Here is a 19956-nt window from a genome sequence, read left to right on the forward strand (position 1 = left end):
ATTGGCGGATTTAAATCAACGCCGATATGCAAAATCAAAATTTAAAATACCACTTAATTTATCTACTCAACTGTCAAATGGCCTTCGGTAGCTCTTAACTTCCTAAGTTAATTCTTTGAATCTTGCCGTGTCTGCAGAATGTCAGTCAACCAAGCCCAACCATCTTATAATAGTAAATGGTTTGTTGTTAGTACTTATACTAATATCTATGTTTCACTAAATAATACTATTATTTATCTTGCTCTAATTATTTAATGAGATTAATCATATTTGTCACAACTAATATTTTAATTGCTTTATTTTAATAATTTTTTACTTTATTAATTTTGCATTAAAATTAGTGTTATCCACTGTGTAGACTAATTGCTTTATGAAAAGAAACAGTATTATATAATTTAATGAGTTTTTTATGAAGATATATATTTATTATTATTATACAGCTAATAAATTTAATTAATTTATTCCGTTGACCACCATTACATTAAATTTGATGTCAAGGAAAATGTTGTTGCAACGGAACAGAATGTTTGATGTCAAGGAAAATGTTGTTGCAACGGAACAGAATGTTCGAAACGATAAAATCGATAGACCTTTTCTGGTTGGAAATATATGTTGTCACGTTACATGGTTACAATATATCGAGATATGCAATATTGGATTGTGGATGTGTGTCCATGCAAATCATGCAAAGTATCATTCTTGCTGCCTGATGGATCCGCGAATTTCTGATGTTTGTAAATGCTGGTAGAGAATGAAGATTATGACACAAAGAATTTACGTGGTTCGATTTACTGAAGTAAATCTACGTCCACGGGAAAAAGGGAGGGCAAGATTGTATTGCTTGATCTGTTTTCTACAGCTTACAAATACAAACTTGCTATTTGCTATATGGTGTTTTATCTCTAGAGAGCTTCTAACCCCTTTCTATCAGATCTAAGTTCTATTTATACATTGAACTAAGATCGTGGCTTACATCATCACTCTAGGTCGTGGAGGTCGTGTAGGTCATGGCCTAAGATCGTGGCCTGAGTTGACGCCACGTGGTAGTGGGTATGTTGGAAGTCGTGGAAATCCTGCATGGGTCCACTAACTCCTTGTTCGGTCGAAAACTGAGACCGAACTGCTTTGGTTGCCGATCTGAGAGTAGAGCTTGATGCCGACCTAAGAGCAGAGCTTGATTGGTTGGCTTTTGCCGAGCTGTAGGCTGAGGCCGAACTGCTTTGGTTGCCGATCGGAGAGCTTGGTGCCGACTTGAGAGCAGAGCTTGATTGGTTGGCTTTTACCGAGCTGTAGGCTGAGGCCGAACTCTTTGGTAATGCCGAACTCATACTCTTCCTTGGGCTTTGGGCTGATGGGCCGTCACTGCTGTTGGGCTTGTTTAGTCCGTACCCCATCACTACCCCCCCCGAAAGACGAAGTGAATCACTTCGGCGAAGCGAGTCACTTCGGCATTCTGGATAAAGGTACGGGGGAGGCTGACGTCAGGGGACGTGCCGTGCACGTGACTGCATTAAATGCGACAGTAAAATCCGGCCGTTGAATCCTGAAAAGGTGGGATTCGAAACGGTGTGACGATTTTGAAATCTTCGCCAAATCTGATAAATACCTCCCTTCTTCATCGTTTGAACACCTTTGCTATTGGCTTCTTCTGCACTCTCTATCTTTTGTGTGAAAGATTTTCTTCCGCTTTCAAAAATTTCCTCAGATTTTGCAAAGAGTAAGGACCATGTCTGCTTCTTCTTCGTCTGAGTCTGGTAGCGGTGGTGAAGGGGGTAAGGGGTCTTCTAGCCGGAAAGAATCCGGGGAGAAGACCGTAGAGTATTTTCACAGTATCTTGAGTAAGGATACTGTGATATCCCTTCACGAAAAATACTCTTTTCCTGGGGGGAAGGTTGCGATTCCTGACGACCTTTATAGGGCGGACTCGCCGCCGGAAGGTTACGCCACCGTCTACGAAGCCAGCTTAGAATGCGGGCTTCGTTTCCCCCTTCCCCTTGCCTTTGTAGAGTTGCTAGATTTTTTTCAACTCCCTTTAGGTCAGGTGACTCCGAACTCTTGGAGGCACTTATCGGCTTTTGCTGCCGAACTGCGTAGGCTAGATAAGGATCTGTCTCTGAGGGCAATCCTTAATTTTTTCCAGTTTAAAAGGAAGGGATCTTGGTTTTACTTGGTCCCTTTACAGCCTTTTAGGGCCTTTTGTAAAACCAAATGGCCGAAATGGCAAAATCGCTTCTTTTTTTATAATAGGACTGCGGCTCCTAGTTTTCCCTGGAGAGGGCCGAAGTCCGTTATCCGTCATCCTCGGCCTGAACCGTTGGACGAGCTCGATGGCGAGCTCAACAAGATTCCCATAGTTAGGAAACAATACACGGAGTCTGAGCTCGTCAAGGGCGACGTCGTGTTCGACATCTCGTCTTCGGACGAAGAGGCCGAGGGTGAGGATTTCTCTTTATCTTTATGCTCTACTGCTTTAACGAAGAAAACTAACCTTGCTTTCTTGCTTTTTGGCAGTGTACATGCTGAACAAGGCTACCCGAAAATCTTCGGAGTCCAAGGAGCCGGAGAGAGAGAAGGCTACCAGCTCGGCGCCTGATGCCGAGAAGAATCCGAAGAGGCAAAAGACTTCTTCGGGTCCAAAGAAGCCGGAGTCGACTTCGGCAAGTAGGAAGGGGAAGACCCAGAAACCCCCGAGAGCGCCAGAGAAAGACATGGTCTTGGCGCCTCCTTCGGAGCATATCTGTGAGCCATTTTTATGGCCCACGGACTTTGCCGAGGTGAATTGTCTTCTTGATTCTTTGGCTTTGCTTCTGTCCTGTATTTTTGGTGCCCTCTGTTGACTTTTTTCTTTATCCATTTTCAGAGGAACGACATGCTCTCCAAGCTCGTCGCCGTCGAACTCTCCAAAGCGTCCAACGACTATGCTGAGATGCAGAGGAAATTGGCGGCTGCTTGTCACCGGGCCGAGCAGGCTGAGGCAAACTTTGAGAAAGCCAGAGCTGCTAGGATTTCGGCCCAGGATGAAGCTCAGTTTGCCAAAAACCAGCTCGTCATCCAGCGAGAGCAGACGAAACGGAGTGGTGCTGCCGCCGTGGTTGCCCAGGGGGAGGCTCTCCGTGTTTACACGGAGAAACTCTTTTTGAGCAGCCAGTTCTCGGCTTTTGTCGGTAGTCTGGTAAGGCTAATTGCCGATAAGGGCGAGCAGGGGGCCGACGTCGTGCTGCCTCTGTACAGCCGAGAGATAGCAGCTCGGCTTCAGAATCTGCCGCTCCTTGAGGAGCTCGCTTCATCCTCGGTCCTGCTTTCTGCAGACCGAGTCCGGAGTTGTCGAGCTGATCGGGACGAGAACCTGGAGGCTATCTTTGCCTCCGTGGGACCCGTTTCACCCGCTTCGACTTACAACGGAGAGGGTGAGGCCGAGCCGCTGGAGCTGGAGGCCGGCGATAAGCAGGCCGATCAGGAGGCGCAGCAGATCGGCTACGGTGGCGCCGAACAGGCTGGGGAGAGCAAGGAGGCAGAGGCTGAAGCTGAAGCAGATAAGGAGAAGGAAGCTGAACCTCACCGAGAAGGCGGAGACGAGGCTAGCGAAGTATGATTTCGTCTCCCTTCTCTTAGTTTAGTTTCTTCCTTTATGTAAAATGGCCTTGAAGCCCTCCTTGTATAGAAAAATTTTTTTCTTATGAATGAAAAAATTCTTCTTTCTGCTCTTGTGTCTTCGTTTAGCCTTTCGTACTCTCTTACTCCTGTTGTGGTTTACTACCTGCTCGGTAAGCTGAAATGCCGAACTGACGTAGCTGCTTTGTACTCAAGGAGATGGAGATACTTCACTGGAAACGGCTGTACTCTTCGGCTTTAGACGAAGCTGAGAAAAGAGCTATAGCCGATCAGACGAAGAATGACGAGCTTCTGGCTCGTTTAGTGAAGCTGGAGGCCGATAATAAGGACTTAGAGTCCGATAAGAATGATCTGGAGGCCGAGCTGAACACGACCATTGCTGAGAGGACTGCGTACGAGGATTACATCCGTGTGCGCGGGGGAATGACCATATCAGATGTTCAGAGTCGAGTTGACGAACTGTGGGAGGAATATAATGTACTCCGGAGGAACAATGCGCTGGAGAGCTCGGCTTGCCAACAAGTCGTGACATCATTGCGGCGCTGGGCCTCTCGGTACGACATAGTTCTTGCCCGGCGTCCCTCAATTGAGAGATTCCTCCGGCATTTCCCGCCAACAGATGCTAGTACTCCAGCTCAAACCTCTGATTCACTTGCTCAAAACCCTACTCCAAGTCAGCAACGAACTCAGGGACAACCGGAGACGTCAAGTCAAGGACGGGCTGAAGTTCGCAGAAGAGCTGTGGTTATGAGTGAGCAAGATCGGCAAATGCTTCGTGAAGAGACTCTTCGCCGCCGAGGTGCTAGGGCTTCCCGGGCTCAGAGAAGAGGTGGCAGGTCGATTAGAGCATCTCGTCGACCTGCTTATTCTGCGGCTGCCTGGAACGCCCGAACTCAGCTTCACGAGGATTTTGTGAATAGATGGCTCAACTTTAGCAACCCTGGACAGTAGAATAGTCCTTTGTAATAGCGTAACGCCATCTCGTAGGGTAGCGGAGTTGTGTGCCGAACAAGATTTGAAAAATGAAATTTTGTTTTCGCTTCTAACACTGTATTTACAGCTTAGCGAAAAATTTCATCGTACTTGTCCTCGGTCTTATGAAGTAAACTTCTTTGACCGGACTTGGTCCTTGGTCTGATGAAATAAACATCTTTGACCGGACTCGTCTTTGGTCTGATGAAATAAATATCTTTGACCGGACTCGTCTTGGGTCTGATGAAATAAACATCTTTGACCGGACTCGTCTTTGGTCTGATGAAATAAACATCTTTGACCGGACTCGTCTTTGGTCTGATGAAATAAAAATCTTTGACCGGACTCGTCTTGGGTCTGATGAAATAAACATCTTTGACCGGACTCGTCTTTGGTCTGATGAAATAAACATCTTTGACCGGACTCGTCTTGGGTCTGATGAAATAAACATCTTTGACCGGACTCGTCTTTGGTCTGATGACATAAACATCTTTGACCGGACTTGGTTTGTGTTCTAATTTGGCGATTTTTGTCGCCGGGATCGAACTTTCCCTTGTCCTAATTCGGCGAGTTTTATCGCGTGGATCGGACTTTCCCAGTTAACCGAAGTGGTCTTATGCAGTAAACCTCTTTGACTAGACATGGTCGTCCTCGGTCTTATGAGGTAAACTTCTTTGACCGAACTTGGTCGTCCTAATTCGGCGAGGTTTATCGCGTGGATCGGACTTTCCCTTGTCCTAATTCAGGCAAGTTTTATCGCGAGAATCGGACTTTCGTTGCAGTTCGTTTCAGACGAAGTGCTTGATTTTTAAGCCGAATTGTGGTCTTGTATCCTCTTTAGAAGCTTGGACTTCACAATCGTTGGCTTATTGCAGCTCGTTTCAGACGAACTGCTTGTTTAAGCTGAATTGTGGTCTTGTATCTTCTGTAGAAGCTTTGACTCACAATCGTTGGCTTGTTGCAGCTCGTTTCAGACGAACTGCTTGTTTAAGCTGAATTGTGGTCTTGTATCTTCTGTAGAAGCTTTGACTCACAATCGTTGGCTTATATATGTTCTAAGAAGGGGATCAGCCTTCGAAGAACAAGATACCTCAGTAACATTTGTAAGAGACGACACGCACCGAAACAGACAAAACACACAGACAAAACGCACAGAGACAAATAAAGACCAAGCAAACCAAAGAAAGCACATTGACCGGACTGTCTCTTACAAATGGAACTTTTTGAGGTTGGAAACGTACCATGTTCGGGGTACTTGTGCTCTTGACACGTGAGTCAATTTGTAAGACCCTTTGCCGAGGACTTCTGACACCCGATATGGACCTTCCCATGTGGGTTCGAGTTCGCCCAGCTTTTCTGCTCGGCTTACTTCGTTGTTTCTCAAGACGAGATCTCCCACTTGAAATTGCAGCTTCTTCACCCTTTGGTTGTAATACCGGGCTACTTGCTCCTTGTACTTGGCTGCTTTTATGCAGGCCAATTCTCTGCTTTCTTCGGCAAGATCTAGTTCGGCTCTCAGTCCGTCACCATTCATTTCTGAGGAGAAATTGAGTTCGGGGACTGGGTATGCCAATCTAAACCGGAATCACGGCTTCAGTGCCGTACACCATCGAGTTCGGCTCCGGTGTGACTTCGGTCATTCCGCCTGCCTCTGACTCCGGCTGCTGTGATTGCTATGCTTGATGGTGCCGAACTGATTGCTCGGCACTTTTAAGCGCAATCTGCGAACACACTTGCTCTTTTTTCGATCACCTCGGATGACCGCTATCTCTCCTTTGGTGGGGAAGGTGTTCGGCGAGGAAGCCTCTGATCGCTATGATCGGGCTTCTTTTTGTCTTCTCTAGATGAGCTGTCTAAAGACCGTTTTCGACGGTCTGCCTCATCGGCACGAGAAAACTTGTCCGCAATGTCCCACATCTCTTGAGCTGTTTGCGGACTGCATTCCACGAGCTTTCTGTAGAGAGCTCCGGGCAGGATTCCATTTTGGAATGCCGAAATGACAAGTAGATCATTGAGATTATCTACTTGTAGGCATTCCTTATGGAATCTCGTCAGGAAGTCGCTGATCTTTTCGTCGCGACCTTGACGTATAGAAAGCAGCTGAGCCGAAGTAATCCGGGCTTCCGCTTTCTGAAAGAACCTCCTGTGGAAAGCATCCATTAGATCTCGGTAGGATCTAATGCTGCCTTGGGGGAGGCTATCGAACCACCTTCTTGCGTTCCCGATAAGCAGTTCGGGAAACAGCTTGCACATGTGGACCTCGTTGAGACCCTGGTTCGCCATGTTATATTGATAGCGTCCCAAGAAATCATGAGGATCCACGAGTCCGTCATAGGTTATCGACGGAGTTCGGTAGTTCTGTGGTAGGGAAGTTCGGGTAATATCGTCCGAGAACGGAGTCCTCAATGCTCCGTACATGGCGAACCCGACATTTCTTCGGTATGGAGGAGATGGAGTTCTCCTGTGATTCCGGTACCGAGGATTCTTTCTTCTGGAAGACATGACACTACTGCGGTAGTGACTGTCTCGTATGGAGGGAGAGGGAGAATCCGCCGTTTTCGCCTCCGGCTGCTTTTGGCTTCTCTGCAGGAAGGTTAAGAATTCCTCCTGCTTTTCAGCCAGAAACAGCTTGACAGCCTCGTTCAAATCGGGCTGCTGGGAAGACTCGGTGTGACGGCTTTTGGAGCGGCTTGTTCCTCCGCCATGAGAACTGGTGGTGGATTTATCCCTAGGCTGTTTTCCAGACCTATGGGGTGGATTGGCTTCCTCCTGGTTCTCACGGGCAGGAATACGGGTACTCTGCGATCTGGTATGCATTTTTTGGGTTGAAAAAATGGTCAAAAATTCGCTTTATCACAAATTTGGTTCTCTGTTTCCCACAGACGGCGCCAGTGATGGATCCGCGAATTTCTGATGTTTGTAAATGCTGGTAGAGAATGAAGATTATGACACAAAGAATTTACGTGGTTCGATTTACTGAAGTAAATCTACGTCCACGGGAAAAAGGGAGGGCAAGATTGTATTGCTTGATCTGTTTTCTACAGCTTACAAATACAAACTTGCTATTTGCTATATGGTGTTTTATCTCTAGAGAGCTTCTAACCCCTTTCTATCAGATCTAAGTTCTATTTATACATTGAACTAAGATCGTGGCTTACATCATCACTCTAGGTCGTGGAGGTCGTGTAGGTCATGGCCTAAGATCGTGGCCTGAGTTGACGCCACGTGGTAGTGGGTATGTTGGAAGTCGTGGAAATCCTGCATGGGTCCACTAACTCCTTGTTCGGTCGAAAACTGAGACCGAACTGCTTTGGTTGCCGATCTGAGAGTAGAGCTTGATGCCGACCTAAGAGCAGAGCTTGATTGGTTGGCTTTTGCCGAGCTGTAGGCTGAGGCCGAACTGCTTTGGTTGCCGATCGGAGAGCTTGGTGCCGACTTGAGAGCAGAGCTTGATTGGTTGGCTTTTACCGAGCTGTAGGCTGAGGCCGAACTCTTTGGTAATGCCGAACTCATACTCTTCCTTGGGCTTTGGGCTGATGGGCCGTCACTGCTGTTGGGCTTGTTTAGTCCGTACCCCATCACTGCCGCAAGTTATCATTCTTACACTGGCGGACTATCATTCTTGCGCAAGGAAACTATCATTCTTGCGCAAGGAAACTATCATTCTTGAGCAACTCATTCACGTCAAGCTGCTGATTTGATTAAGTGATAGAGCCGTTGGAGCTCGAGGAAGAGATCAAGAAAGGAGCTCGGTTTGGTGAGCTGAAACTAGCCGTTGGGAATCAGCGGTTATAACTGTTTTGTGTGAAATCAGTTGATGGGTTATTTCTTGTTCTTCGCATATATAGCTCGATAGTTTCCAGTTGAAAGATATAGAAGAAAGAATACACAATACACATACACAATTAGGAGATTATTGCTCCAGCTTGCGATTAGTTTGGAGTGATTGAATTGTGAGTGTGAGTTCATTGTATTTGAGAGTTGTTCATCAATAAGATTCCGGTCATCTTCTCCGTGGACGTAGGTGGTTTATCACCGAACCACGTTACATCGTTGTGTGCTTTATTCTTTCGTTCGTGCGCGTGTGAGATCGGCGGTATCACGACCCAACAAGTGGCGCCGTCTGTGGGAAGATCCCAGAGGTTTTATTGTTGATTGTTTTTCTGGGTGAGTTAGGGTCCAGAAGCTCTGGTGTCTAAGCCGATCTTGACGATTGTCCACCGTCTGTTCGAAGAAATGTCCACGGCCAAGTTTGAGGTGGAGAAGTTCACCGGCAGAAACGACTTTGGGCTGTGGAGGTTGAAGATGAAGGCTATCTTGATGCAGCAAGGCCTATGGGATATCTTGAAGGATGGCACCGAGGCTAAAGAAAAGCCTGAGGCCGATGAGAAAGAAAAAGGAAGGCTTCAAGATATGCAATATAAGGCTTACAACACCCTGATCTTGAACTTGACAGATAGGGTGCTGAGGGAAGTTTCCAAAGAGGAGACGGCTGCGGGCGTTTGGACAAAACTTGAGTCATTGTATATGACCAAGTCTCTTGCAAATCGTTTGCATTTGAAGCAGAAACTTCTTGCTTTCAAGTTTTCAGATGGAAAGAGCATTTCTGAACAGCTTGAGGAGTTTGGGAAATGCATAGATGATCTTGAAAACATTGATGAGGTGATTAAGGATGAGGATAAGGCTTTAATGTTGCTCAATTCCCTGCCCAAGAGTTATGAGCACTTCAAGGATGCAGTGCTTCTTGGTAGAGAGGCCAAGGTTACATATGAAGAGATACATTCTACATTGAAGCTGAAGGAATCGCAGAAGGCTGATGCTAAACAACCTGATCCAGTGGCTGAGAGCCTGCATGTGAAGAACAATCAGAATAAGAAGGGTTCCAAGAAGAAGTTCCAGAAGAAGGAAGAAGGTGGGGGGTGGAAGGAGAAAAGGAGCTGTCACTACTGTAAAAACCCGGCCATTTAAAGAAACATTGTTTTGCTTGGAAGAAAAAACAAGAGCAAGAAAGGGCTGGGAATGCAGAGACCGCTGATCTGGCTCAGGATGTTGAAGATAATGAGGCTTTGAATATCCACTCAGGGGCCAAGATTGAAGAATGCTGGATCATGGATTCAGGTTGCTCCTTTCACATTTGTTCCCACAAGTCTTGGTTCCAAGAATTATCAGATTGGGAAGGATCAGTGATACTAGGGAATGATCAAATGTGTAATGTCAAGGGCATTGGGAATATCAGACTGAGAATGAAGGATGGGAGTGTGAAAACTCTCACAGAGGTCAGATTTATACCTCAAATTAAGAGAAATTTGATATCTCTTGGAATGTTGGAATCAAAGGGGTGCAAGTTTGATTCTGGTAATGAGGTTCTTAGAGTAACTAAAGGCTCCAGAATTGTGATGGAAGCTCAAAGAAAGAACAGCCTATATTACTTGGTTGGTGAGACAGTGGTGGATTCTGTCAATACTGCTCAGTCAGAGAACTTGAATCTTTGGCATGCCAGGTTGGGGCATGTGGGTGAGAAGGGCATCAGAGAACTTGCTAAGCATGGGGTTATGAAGCTGGGTGCAACAGAGAAGTTGAGCAAATGTGAGTCCTGTATGCTTGGGAAGGCCAAAAGGTTGCCATTCACTGGAGGAAAGCACACATCTACAAGACCTTTTGTGTATGCCCACAGTGACCTATGGGGGCCATCTCCAACAGAATCCATAGGTGGAGGTAAGTATTTTATCTCCATCATAGATGATTACTCTAGGAAAGTGTGGATTTATATTCTGAAAGAAGAGTCTCAAGCATTTGAAAGATTCAAAGAATGGCATACAAGATATGAGAATGAAAGAGGATCTGTCTTGAAGTATCTGCGGACTGACAATGGGATGGAATTTCTATCTGCTGAGTTTGATGATTTCTGTAAAATGAATGGAATAAGAAGGCATAGGACAGTGCCTAGGACCCCTCAGCAAAATGGATTGGCAGAGAGAATGAATAGGACATTGCTAGAAAGAGTGAGATGCATGTTGTTCTACTCTGGGATGCCAAAGAAATTCTGGGCAGAAGCTATGTCTACTGCAGCTAATCTGATTAACAAATGCCCCTCCTCAGCAATATCAAATGAAACTCCAGATCAGAGATGGTATGGAAGCCTTGGTGATTACTCCACTCTGAGGGTGTTTGGATGTGGTGCCTATGCACATGTCAAGCAAGATAAACTGGAACCGAGGGCAAGAAAATGTGTAATGCTGGGGTACCAAGATGGAGTGAAGGGGTACAGATTATGGAACTTGGATAGAGCAGGCCAAAATATCATTGTGAGCAGAGATGTGACATTTAATGAAGAAGAGATGCCATTCAAGAAGAAGAAAGAAGTATCTGATGGTGAGAGCAGCAGCTCAGGAGTGCAGAATTTCGAGTTTGACAAAGAATACCACAGATCAGATGGTGATGAAGATTCTGAGATCACAGAGAACCAGGAAGAAGGTGGAGCATCTAACCATCAACCAGCTCAGGACACTAATAGCCAACAGTCATCAGAACAGCAAACTGATGCAAGTCAAAGAGTTAGAAGAAATCCCAGAAGAAATGCAGGATTGCCTAGCAGATTTTCAGATTATGATATGAGTTTCTTTGCTCTTTGTGTGGCTGAGGTGCTCATGTTTTCAGAACCCTCAACCTATGAGGAAGCCATAAGTTGCAAAGAAAGTCAGAAATGGGTCAGAGCCATGGAAGAAGAAATAGAATCCTTGCTGAGAAATGGGACTTGGATTTTGGTAACTGATCCAGGGACTCAGAAGCTGATAAGTTGCAAATGGCTATTTAAGAAGAAGGTAGAGGTGGGGGAAGTTGAAAGCATACGGTTTAAGGCAAGGCTGGTTGCTAGAGGGTTCACACAAGTGGAGGGTATTGACTACACTGAGGTGTTCTCTCCAGTGGTGAAACACACATCTATTCGGATCTTGTTGGCCTTGGCAGCTCATTTTGATTGGGAGCTGCATCAACTTGATGTGAAGACAGCTTTTTTACATGGAGATTTGGAAGAAACAATCTACATGGTGCAGCCTAAAGGCTTTGAGAAACCTGGAGAGGAAAAGAAAGTGTGCTTGCTGAAAAAGAGCTTATATGGCCTCAAGCAAAGTAGTAGGCAGTGGAATAAGAAATTCCATGAGCAAATGGAGTTGATGAATTTTGAAAGGTCAAGCTTTGATAGTTGTGTGTACATCAAGAAGAAGGGAGATCTGATAATTGCCTACCTGTTGCTGTATGTAGATGATATTCTACTGGCAGGTTCAAACAAGAATGAGCTGCAAACTGTGAAAGAGGAGCTGAGGCAGAAGTTTGAGATGAAGGATCTTGGAGAAGCCAAGAGGATCCTGGGTATGGATATTGTCAGAAACAGAAGGAAGAAGGAATTGAAGTTGTTCCAGGCTGACTACATCAGAAAGGTGGTGGAGAAGTATCAAGTGAAAGATGCAAAGCCTGTTTCCACTCCACTGGCAGGTCATTTCAGACTTAGCAAAGAACAAATGCCAAGAACAGAGGATGCTAGGAGAGAAATGAGCCTTATACCCTATGCGAATATAGTGGGCAGTGTGATGTATTTGATGATATGCACAAGACCGGATGTAGCTCATGCTATAAGTGTGGCTAGTAGGTACATGGCTGATCCGGGTAGAGAGCACTGGGCTGCTCTGAAATGGATTCTGAAGTACCTAAAAGGATCTGCAATGATTGGTTTGAAGTTTGGCAGTGAAGCTTGGTCTGAAAAGGATGAAGCTTGAGGGATTTTGTGATTCGGATTATGCAGCCAACTTGGACAACAGAAAATCCCAAAGTGGCTACATATTCACCTTATTTGGAACAGCAGTCAGCTGGAAGTCGAATCTACAGTCTGTGGTTGCGTTATCCACAACCGAGGCTGAGTATATTGCATTAACAGAGGCTGCAAAGGAGGGAAAATGGCTGCAAGGGATCATGCAAGATCTGGGAATGGAGTTGGGAGCAGTAAAGATTAACTGTGACAGTAACTCAGCAATATGTTTAGCCAAACACCAAATGTTCCATGAGAGGTCGAAGCATATAGATGTGAGGAGACACTTCATCAGAGATGAGATTCAAAGTGGAAAGATCAATGTGGTGAAAGTTCCTACCGAAGAAAATGCATCAGATATGTTGACAAAATCTCTGCCAACTTCGAAATTCAAACATTGTTTGAAGTTGGTTGAAATTGTGGAGTGTTGAGATTTGTAACAAGGATTGAGAAGGGAATCTAGATATTGACGGAGCTTTGCAAGGACAAGGTGGAGATTTGTGGATGTGTGTCCATGCAAATCATGCAAAGTATCATTCTTGCTGCCGCAAGTTATCATTCTTACACTGGCGGACTATCATTCTTGCGCAAGGAAACTATCATTCTTGCGCAAGGAAACTATCATTCTTGAGCAACTCATTCACGTCAAGCTGCTGATTTGATTAAGTGATAGAGCCGTTGGAGCTCGAGGAAGAGATCAAGAAAGGAGCTCGGTTTGGTGAGCTGAAACTAGCCGTTGGGAATCAGCGGTTATAACTGTTTTGTGTGAAATCAGTTGATGGGTTATTTCTTGTTCTTCGCATATATAGCTCGATAGTTTCCAGTTGAAAGATATAGAAGAAAGAATACACAATACACATACACAATTAGGAGATTATTGCTCCAGCTTGCGATTAGTTTGGAGTGATTGAATTGTGAGTGTGAGTTCATTGTATTTGAGAATTGTTCATCAATAAGATTTGGTATATTATATACGATTGATTGGTTAAAACTGGATTGGAGTATTATTTTGTGACCAAACTATTTGTCACATGCAATGAGGTGTACAATTAATTGTATGGCTTCTTGCACCAACCGAAGGTGAAAATCATTCTTTTGTCCTATATAGTAGTATATGATGTATTCGATCAAAAGTTGCTTAATTTTGCAAAAGAAAAACCATTGGACTACCGATGGGTCGTAACGCAGTTCGCGGCGCGGAGCTGTAATGACCTTGAGGTCACGGTTCAAACCCCGCCACCCATTGGGAGACTTTCAGCCTTAATTCACAAACCCGATCGAGCAGGATTAGTTGGATTCCACCAAAAATGGATTCGATACACTTGGGGTAAAAAAAACATTGGACTAATCTATTTAAACAATTAGTCATCATTTTTATTTTCATTCGAACTAATTAAATGATTCATTCAGTACGGTGATTAGATAGGTTGAGACGTTGGAAAATGATAAGCAAATTTCTGCAAAGATTTTTAGTTTTTAATTTTACCCACTAAAACAAACATGCATTGAGCTTCCTAGTCATTTCGCGTCGTTAATTTTTAGACATGCGCATATAATATCAATCATTTAATACACGTATATTGCATAATCTTTTTGTCATGAGATAATTGCAGAAATGTAAGTCATTGGCTGATTTTGAAACTTGCATGCTGGATAAAAAATTTGGGGTTTTTTTTGGCAATTTATGTTAATAAACAAAACGACATTGTTTAAGTGGTAGAACATTTGTTTAAGTCATATTTTTTGGCTACTACAACTGACACGATTTTCTCTAAATTTAAATTTGCAAAATTGACTAAAATTTAACCATATTTTATTAATTTTCTGACAATTTGCTCAATCTCTCCCTCTAATTAACTTTAAACGTGTATGTATATCTTTGTACAATATACGATTAAACCGGCTACATTTGAATTCGTCAACGGCAACCCGGCCGTCTCTCATCAAATTCAATTTCTTTCTAATATTTTTCTCAAATTGATATATACATTTGAAAAAATTTAATGCCACACCCCCAAATCGAGTCAAAAATATTTGAACATATCTCATGCATCCATTACCAATAATCGTGTTTTTTTTTGGCCCGTTTATATAAAAAAAACCCTGTATTTTTTGATGAATTTATTTATTTAATGAGATTGATCTTATTATTTATGTTACTGTCAAGATTATTGGCAGTGGACGGAGGAGGAGTATATATTAGTAATAACAAAAGAAATGGTGTTTATTCCTTTTCCCTCTAATCATCTTGACAAAAATGACAATTTGTCCTATCGATGGATGTCTAAGTGTATTGATTTTTTATGAAATGTGTGGTGTAGTGAATCAGTCTAGCTGCAATTAAATTTGTCATATCGATGGATGTCTAAGTGTATATATTAGTAGTCTAGCTGCAATTAAATTTGTAGTTAGTAGTTGCAATTAAATTTTGTGGTGTAGTGAATCAGTCTAGCTGCAATTAAATGTGTGGGGCACCGGCACTTAGACTATCCACAACGCTGTCACTAAACCGTCCATTAAATTACTATTCGTAGGGCTGGCAAATCGTGCGGATTGAGTCGTTATCGGGTCAACCCGATAACGACCCAACCCAATAAGGCCAAACTCGAACCCAACCTGTTAAGGAAACCCCAAACCCGAACACGACCCAAACACGATAGCGACACGAACCGCTTTGGGTTGACCGGACACGATAGCAACACGATATCGATTTAGATTTCAGATTAAATATGTGAGAGAGAGGTCGCAGAGGAGGCAGGCGCCGGCAGAGCTTCACCAAGAACGGCGATCCGCCGAAAACGGAAGAGAATGAGAGTGAGCTGAGAGGGAACCCGATTTGTGGAAAAAGAGGCCACTCCGGCGTGGATTCGCCGGAGGAGAGTGAACAGCGGTGGCGAATTCACCGAAGACCGCGAGGGAAGAGAGAAGCGAGACATGAGAGAGAGAGTTCTCCATGGATGTGAGGGAATCCGACAAAGGGAGTGAGAATTACCGAGAGGATGGCGTGAGTTTGAGGAGAGGAAAGAAGAGGCACCGCAATTCTGTTTTGTCAATTAGGGAATTTTTTTCTCATGGATGAGGGAATAATGGAGAAGAGGAAGTACGATTGAGGGGGTAATTCTAATTTCTAAACCCTAATCTATTTTTTTATTATTTTCCTAAGTGAAAGTGACTAAATTAAATATAATAAAAAATAAAAATAATAAAATAATAAAATATTAATTTTTAACAGGTTACCTGCATCCGACCCGAATTTTTCGTGTTCTTATTGGGTCAACCCAATAATGACCCGCATCCAATAAGACTTGATCCAAACCCCATTATTTCATGCGGATTCGTGTCGGATTATCGTGTCGTGTCAAAAATTGTCAGCCCTAACTATTCGCGGGCCCCATTGTACTTTTTTACTCCATCCCTTAACTAAGGGACGGAACCTGCAACCCTCCGTCACTTATCAGTCCCTTTAATTACTATTCATTCAATTTCATTTTTTTCCCAACATATTCAATTAATAAAAAACACACTTCATTAAAAATAAAATAACATTACAACATAAAATTCGAAAAAAAATTAAAAAAACATAATTAAAAATCCAAAAAAAATTAAAAATACATAATTTAATTACCTCCGCCAAAGTTTGCCCAAATGTGCTCCATTAGATCATATTGGAGTTGGGCGTGGGCGGTAGAGTCACGTGTCCTTGCCCGAATAGACAACCGTTCTTGTATAGACGGATGCACTCCACTTCGAGGCGGACTACTTGCGGTTGAGCTTCCGGGGGCTTCAGGGTCGAACCAATTTTCTGCCTCGGGTCCTTCGTCTTGGACAATCATGTTGTGCAAGATTATGCACGTATACATGATGTCGACCATGCTCTCCATGAACCACGTACGAGCCGGGGCTTTGATAATGTTGAAGCGCGCTTGGAGAACCCCGAACGCCCGCTCCACATCCTTCCGAGCAGCCTCCTGCTTCTGCGTAAAAAGCGCCTAGTGCACGTCTTCACGAAGGTTGGCCACTTCGGGTAGATGCCGTCGGCAAGATAGTACCCCATTTTATAGCGCTGGTTGTTAGCGGTGAAGTTGATGGTCGGAGCTTTACCATCCAAAACTTCGGCAAAGAGGTCGGATTGGTAGAGCACATTTATGTCGTTGTTCGAGCCGGGGACCCCGAAGTACGCATGTCAGATCCATAGCTGGTAGTCGGCGACAGCCTCGAGTATAACGGTGGGGTGGGTGCCTTTGTGGCCGCACGTGTACGACCCCCTCCACGCCACCGGGCAATTCTTCCATTGCCAGTGTATGCAATCGACGCTGCCAAGCATCCCGGGGAATCCATGCACTTCTTCGTGAAGGCGGAGCAGGAACTGACAATCTGTCGTGCTTGGCTTCCGGAGAAATTCATCGGTGAAGGCTGCCCGGACGCCTTTGTAGAATTGGAGCAAGCACATTCTCCCAGTGCTGCTCCAATGTGGAGGTATTCGTCGAACACATCCGCCGTTTGTCCAGTCGCAAGCTGACGGATTGCTGCAGTACATTTCTGCAGCATCGTGTGGCTGGGACGGCCGACGACGTCGAAAATTTCTTAGAAGAACTCTTCCCGGGCCGCCAATGTAGTTGCGATGTGGAGAAATAGCGGTCGCCGCATGCGGAACGGCGACGGAAGTAGGTATCTCCCCACACCGGGTTATCGCAGAAGTAGTCGCGGACTAACCTTGCGGCGGCTTCCTCCCGGTTACAATGGATGTAAGTCCGGGAGCGTCTTTGGGGCGGCGCGGCTTCCTCCGCTTCCCGGCGTCGATCTACTTCAAGTGATTCTTCCATTATTTGACGCATTTGTTCATATGGATCCATGAGATCGATTAAATTTGGGGGAAGAATAAAAGAGAGATGATTTGAGATGAAAATTGGAGAGGAAATGGAGATGATTTGAGAAGAATAGATGTGTAGTTGTGTGTGAAATAAGGATGAATTAGAAGTATTTATAGAGTAAAAAAAAATTGGAAAACCACTAGAAAACGGTAATATTACCGTTTTCCACTTTTTAAAATTTTTTTAATTTCGAATTTTAAAAAATGGTTGATTGCGTCAGCGTGACGAATCCCACTCGCGGGCCGGCGAGTGGGCGTCACGCATGGCCTGGGAGCGCGTGGCGAGCCGTCCCGTGCCGCGTCTCGGCGTGACGGGCGATCCGGCGAGACGCTGCAACGCGTCCCGCCACCGTTCCGTCACGGAGTAACAAGATTCGGGCCACCCGCGTAACGCGTTGCGGGTGGCCTTATTAACGCGTCTAGTAGTTGCAATTAAATTTTGCCGTGTAGTGAATCAGTCAAACGTATAAAGAGTGTTTCCATAATCCTTTCTATATAATAGGCGCACATAGCTGTGTAACTGCTATTGTAGTGAATCAGCAAAGAAATTTGTAGTTGAGATATACTCCCATTAATTAATGTCTAATCCTCAACCTCAAGACTATAATTATGGTGAGTCTGAAGAAAATGGTTCAAGGTTTGCAATTACGTCGTTGAGTGCAAGAATTGCTGCCATGATTTCTCTAATAGTAGCAATTGCAGTTTTTCAGACCAATGATACCAAGATGACACTGGCTATGTCTACACATACAAGGGTTCTCTCTCTCTCTCTCTCTCTAATGAGGCGAGCCGACGAGAGTAGAGAGAGCGAGAGAGGAGCGCGAGAGCGGAGAGCGAAGAGAGAGCGAGAGCGGAGAGACGAGACGAGACTGCGGCGAGGCGAAAGAGAGGAGAGCGAGAGAGAGAGAAGAGCAGAGAGAGAGAGCGAAGAGAGCAGAGAGAGAGAGAGAGAGAACGAGAGGAGCAGAGAGAATGCGAGAGAGAGAGAGAGAACGAGAGAGAGAGAGAGAGAGAGAGAGAGAGAAGAGAGAGCGAGAGATGAGAGAGCCCGAGAGGAGCGTAGAGAGAGAGAGACAGAGAGCGAGACGAGAGGGAGCAGAGCGAGAGAGCGCGAGAGAGAGGAGCGCGGAGCGGAGAGAGAGCGATGAGAGAGCGAGCTCTAGAGCGAGAGAAGAGACCAGAGAGCCTCTCCAGTCACCTCCCTCCTCCTCCCCCTCCCTCCCTACCTCTCCATCCCCCCTCCCTCCCTCCCTCTCTCTCTCTCAAATACACGCACGCGCACAAACATTAAATATTTTTATTATAGATTTAATGTAAGGTCCATTTTTAATTTTGCGTAGAGTAAATCTTCTTTATTTGTTAGACCGGCTTAATTTGATATATAAATTTTAAAATGGATTGAAATATATATTTCAGGTACGGTTTCGGGGTAGCGTTGATTGGACTTGGGTACACGGTGCTTCAAGTTCCATTCTCGATTCACTACATGATGAGGAAGAAGCATCTCATAAATAGCTACGCCTTCCTTAAGTTCGATTTCTATGCGGACAAGGTACAACATTACTACTACCTAGTTTTAATTTCAAATTATAACCTTTTAATTAGTAGTATTAGTATAGTTTATTTAGAGGGATAAGTTGGATGAGTAATTTTGGTTTTGCACGCGCGCGCGTTACTATAGGTTGCGGCGTTGTTGGTGGCAACGGCGACGGGGGCGGTGTTTGGAACGACAGGGGATATGAAGAAAATACGGTTGGTATTTGTAACGACAGTGGATATGACGAAAATACAGAGGGATAATGAATTGGAGAGGTTCTTGTCGGTGTCATATATTGCGGCGGCGTTTCTCCTAGTTGGAAGCATTGCATGCTGGATTTCATCTGTTCATTCATCCCTCGCCCTCTCTAAAAAATTACGATCACACTCTTAACCATCACTCTACTTGTATCACAAACTAGTCAACCATCTATATATTCATATCATTTCTCGATTGAAAAACATATACTTACAATAAAGCGTAATAGACAAAGACTTTTTTTTGGTTATCAGAACCATTGGGGTTCAATATCTGACTAAGACCTGTTTTACAAGTAAGAGGTGATCAGTCTCACGATCGAGACATCAATTACAAACACCAAGCAATATACAATAATATGAAAGATCGTCAACAAAAAGGTCAAATTTGATGCAACTCGAGGATCGTAAATTACAATGCCCGTTGAACCAGTCACGAGAAGTCGAGCCAAGAGGCTCAAGAAATTCAAGGATAAATTGAATGGATTAGTTCAAGAAATGTTGACTCAAGAAGAATCCAAGAGGCTTATTATACTGAAGATAGAGGATTAAGCAATCCAAGAAACATTAATTTATTTACATGCAAGTGGACCAAATTAAGATTGAGACTAGCGGACTAATATATATGACAAAAATGAGCCCAAGGGTTATTTGTTTTGGAGGCTAAACAAGTTGTTTCGAATTTTGATAGTTATGTAATTTAACTATATTAATCTCTCTTGCTACTTTCCATTCTCTGCACTTTAGCTATTTTATATGTATTGTACTCCCTCCGTCCCGCACTACTCGCACGTATTTCTTTTTTGGGCGTCCCAAGTTACTTGCACTCTTTCCATTTTTAGTAAAAATTTTCACCTACAGTCGTCATTTTTGACTTTCCTATACACTCATTCCTTAATCTCCGTGC

General features: G+C 44.3%; 1 long non-coding RNA gene across 1 annotated transcript; it reads left to right on the forward strand.

Annotated features, from left to right (window-relative positions):
• Nucleotides 1-17763: 17763 nt before the first annotated feature.
• LOC121770065 lies at nucleotides 17764-19306 on the forward strand. The gene is made up of 3 exons (XR_006043748.1): nucleotides 17764-18010; nucleotides 18672-18807; nucleotides 18937-19306. It is a non-coding gene; the product is annotated as an uncharacterized LOC121770065 (long non-coding RNA).
• The last annotated feature ends 650 nt before the right edge of the window (nucleotides 19307-19956 follow it).

This window comes from Salvia splendens, chromosome 16 (assembly GCF_004379255.2).
Source record: "Salvia splendens isolate huo1 chromosome 16, SspV2, whole genome shotgun sequence".
In the NCBI taxonomy this organism is placed as follows: domain Eukaryota; kingdom Viridiplantae; phylum Streptophyta; class Magnoliopsida; order Lamiales; family Lamiaceae; genus Salvia; species Salvia splendens.